Raw genomic sequence first — 3,973 nt, 5'->3', positions numbered from 1 at the left:
TCCTACCATTGTAATGATAACTTTGTCTCAGGATTATGATGTGTCAGACGCCTGCTCGGAGCATTCATTGTCAATGCTGACAAAGATCTCACATACTCCACATTATTCCTACACACTTTTTAAACAGAGCCAAATGAAGAGTGAAGCTTTTTATGAGGCTTTTCTAACACAGGACATGAGCTCTCCAGTTGACCCATTGTACCATTGTTTTTGTCAAAGCTATATAGAATTCTGGGTCACATACAGATCCTGCATCCAAGTCCGATCATTTGTTTGAGGGAAAATGATAGTCATCTGATCTCCTCAAGTGATGACATGGTGTAATATTTTATAGGAGAATTTAATTTGAAATATAGACTGTAAGGTAGAGCTTGCGATGCAGTTATTGATCTGTTTAAGTCAGGCCTGTCATGATTAACCCACGTAAATGTGTATGTTGGGACCGGCTGGGAATTCAATCGTGATCTTGAATTGCAGCCACAAGCAATCTCCAATACATCCATATTTGAATGTTTGGATGCCTGTAAGTAACCTACCCGTAGTGGTCAGGGATTTAATTAGTTCATGTGGGAGAGTGCTTATCAGAGCAATTAACCTCTTTATAGGATATTAATAAGTTTCATCTAAATTCAATTTAACTTCACCGTAAACTAAATGTGAAGGGCCAGAAAAATGAAATTATGTAATGTGAATAAATACAGGTAGTTCTGCTTACAATACTATAATTGTGTTGCCAAGCTACCTCGTGTTACAGAAAATTGTGTTATAAAGACAATTATATCAATGGGGAAAAGGAGTTAGAAACAGAGAGTTTCAGACTTGCAATAATTAAGTTATTTTTCCTGCAAGTTTTATTCAAAATTAAAGGTGTTTTCCATAACAATAAGCTGACTTTTGTTACTGCAAACTAAAGTATATGTTACATTGTTTAATGGTCAGAAGAAGCAAGTGTTTGTCAATTTCTGTGACCACCCACGATTAAAGTAATAGCTGTATGCTTAAGGGACAATGGTGTCTGATTACTGCCACGAGGTTACATGGAAACAGGTTTTGTGTCCCATGTACTATATAAATCCATGACGTCCCTTTTTCTGCTTGTCAATTTCCAAAGTAACTTTTCAATGGTTCCATCAAAATCACATTATAAGTAACTCAGCTCATGTAATGCAAATAGTATTCATTAATTCATCACTCAGGTTATATCCAATTCCTGTTATGGAAACATGCATTATAGCAGAACTACCTTTATTCATATATTTAGTAATGCTTTTCATGCTGTTGAGGAGATGGGACATGCTTTAAATATATTTGACAGCGCATCCAAAGAGATGGACCATTATCACACATATCCCAGAAATGTGCTGGAATAAGCTTGTATACAGAGAGGACACGCAGAAATGGGAGGTGCATGGCAACATAATGCACTGGAGCGAACAGTGTCGATCAGGGCCAGGTAACAGGTGCACAAAGGTGATTCTAAGCAAGTGACATGTTCAAGATGGATTGGTGTATTGGAGCAAGAGTGCACATGCAGCTCTGATAGATTGGTGACACATTTGAGTTGGAGAGACTGGAGCACAAGGGACTGGTATTCAGGAGAGACAATTGTACAGTAAAGACAGAGGTCAGGTACGCAATAGAGAATGCTCAGGAAGGAAGGAAGGGAGGGAAATTGCATATACTTGGCACATTTCAAAGGCAACGTAGCACACTGATGGGATTGGTATGCACGGGGGACCAGTTGGCAGGAGGGACAAAGGACCGTTGCACAGAAGGTATTGTGAGAAGAGCAATGATGCACATTGCAGATAATGCACAATAAGAATAAATAAATAAAAGGGCAGGTGAACAGAGGTAAGGTTATGTTTTAGTAGGTCCTGTGAATGTCACCAGGATTTACAGCCAGAAGCACAGCTTGATCTTTTGGAGGGTCAAGACCTCTATGTGATCACAGCTATCTACAGCTTCCTGGAAGAAGACCTGGATGACCATGATGGTTCAGGTCACCAATAATTGGTTTGCTGTTGGATAGTTTATCTAAAAATTAGAAGTGGAATCTTGCAGTCTGCTTCTGCATTCAGGCCCATTCCCTTATCTATTTACAAACATTCATTTCTTCCCCATACACACAAAATCAAATGACATGGCAGTTAATGAAGCTATTGGTATCCAAATCTAATTTGAAGGCTGTCCTGAATCTGTATTTATCACCCACTTTGCCACATTATTCATGCTGAATTTATTGAGGAAAGGTTATTGATGGCGCTGTTTGTTTGGAATGTTTAATCACCTTAAATCTGTCATTTAGTTATCAACTCTTTCCCAAAACCAGTTATAATTTTGAACATATCATTGAAATCTTTTCTTTATCCTTATTGCTTTAAGAAGAACAACATCACCGTCCCCTGTCTATTCACATAAAAATGTCCCTTATCTCTCAGTAAATGTAATAATTCTGTTTAATATTGTCTTAGATAAATTGTTTTATAAGGCGAGGTGTCCAGAATTAGGCACTCTACTCCAGATGGAACAAAACTGCCTGACCCATTGAGTTCCTCCAGCACTTTGTGTTTTGCTCATGCTTCCTTGTCTTGGGATTAATGTGGGATTAGTCTATATAGGTGGTTGATGGTTGACCTATTTCTGTGCTATATCTCTCTGCCTATTCAGACTTTTTGTGTATTATTAATCTGATAGGACAAAGGGAATACTTCTGATAGTGAAGCAATGTATGGCCAGGTAATGCTGATGTTTACAAAGCCAGGCTGTTCACTAAATAAATGAGGCTAGTTAGAGAGAAACCCCCCCCCCCCCCCCCCCCCCCCCCCCAAAAATACATGTAAAAGCTCGGTGTTGCATGTCACTGAATCGAATTACATTCTTGGAATTATCCAGCAGATCAGCAATGCATGTGGAAGGAGAGGAATTAGGTTAATACTCTACAATAAATTTGGCTAGTTCTAATACAGATTGAAAAATGAAATTAATCAAAATTGTTGAATTCGATGTGGATGGTTATAACGTGCCGAGATGGAATTTGTGGTACTATTCCTCAAATGTGAATTTGGCACCATGGGGCTAATGCAGGAATGGGATTGCAACGAGTTATCATAGTAACAGGTGATTTTAGTGTCACCTTTGCAGATTAAACAGATATTCCACAAAGCAGTCATCCAATCTGATTTTGGTTTCTCCAGTATTTTCAGCGAACAGTTTTGGCCTGGCTTTCACAGATTTAACATATCCTTTTCTTTGTTTTGTCTCCCTAACTGTTCTTTTATCCTTTCATATTTTGGCACAGAATCTATTATCTGAAACATAAATTCTATTTTTCTTTCCACAGATATTGGCTGACATGAGTATTTCCAGTATCTTTGGTAATGGCTTCTTTTTGCTTTATTTTCTGCTTCATTTTAGTCTCTAGTTGGTTTGTTATTAAGGGAACTCTGGCTTTGAATACTCTAACCTGGTAGGAATGCATGTGTTTAGACTATATCCCAACCATCTTCTGTTTAAACATTCCCCTGTATTCCTTACCCTTTTGCCTGGTAGACTTTGATACCCATTCATCTGGAAAGGTACCTCCCTTATATGCTAAAATGAGTCTTATTTCAAACAAATTGTTTTATTTAGAATGGCTTCTTGCCATTCTCCAAATGAAAAATCGATCTTTATTTTTATCTTGAGATAAAACAAGGCTACATTCTTTATTTTGTGGAAACATGATGAGAAAGGAAATTCTCCCAAACGTTCGGCATGGACTTGTAGGGCCGAGATGGCCTGTTTCCATGCTGTAATTGTTATATGGTTATATGGTTATACTTAAGAATGTCATCCTTTATCCTCAATTTAATTACTATCCTGTTTATAGACAATAGACAATAGACAAAAGGTTCAGGAATAGGTCATTTGGCCCTTCAAGCCAGCACCGCCATACAATGTGATCATGGCTGATCATCCACAATCAGTACCC

This window comes from Leucoraja erinacea, chromosome 7 (genome assembly GCF_028641065.1).
Source record: "Leucoraja erinacea ecotype New England chromosome 7, Leri_hhj_1, whole genome shotgun sequence".
NCBI classification, from domain to species: domain Eukaryota; kingdom Metazoa; phylum Chordata; class Chondrichthyes; order Rajiformes; family Rajidae; genus Leucoraja; species Leucoraja erinaceus.
The sequence above is the reverse complement of the archived record's forward strand: the minus strand, read 5'-3'. Positions refer to the sequence as shown.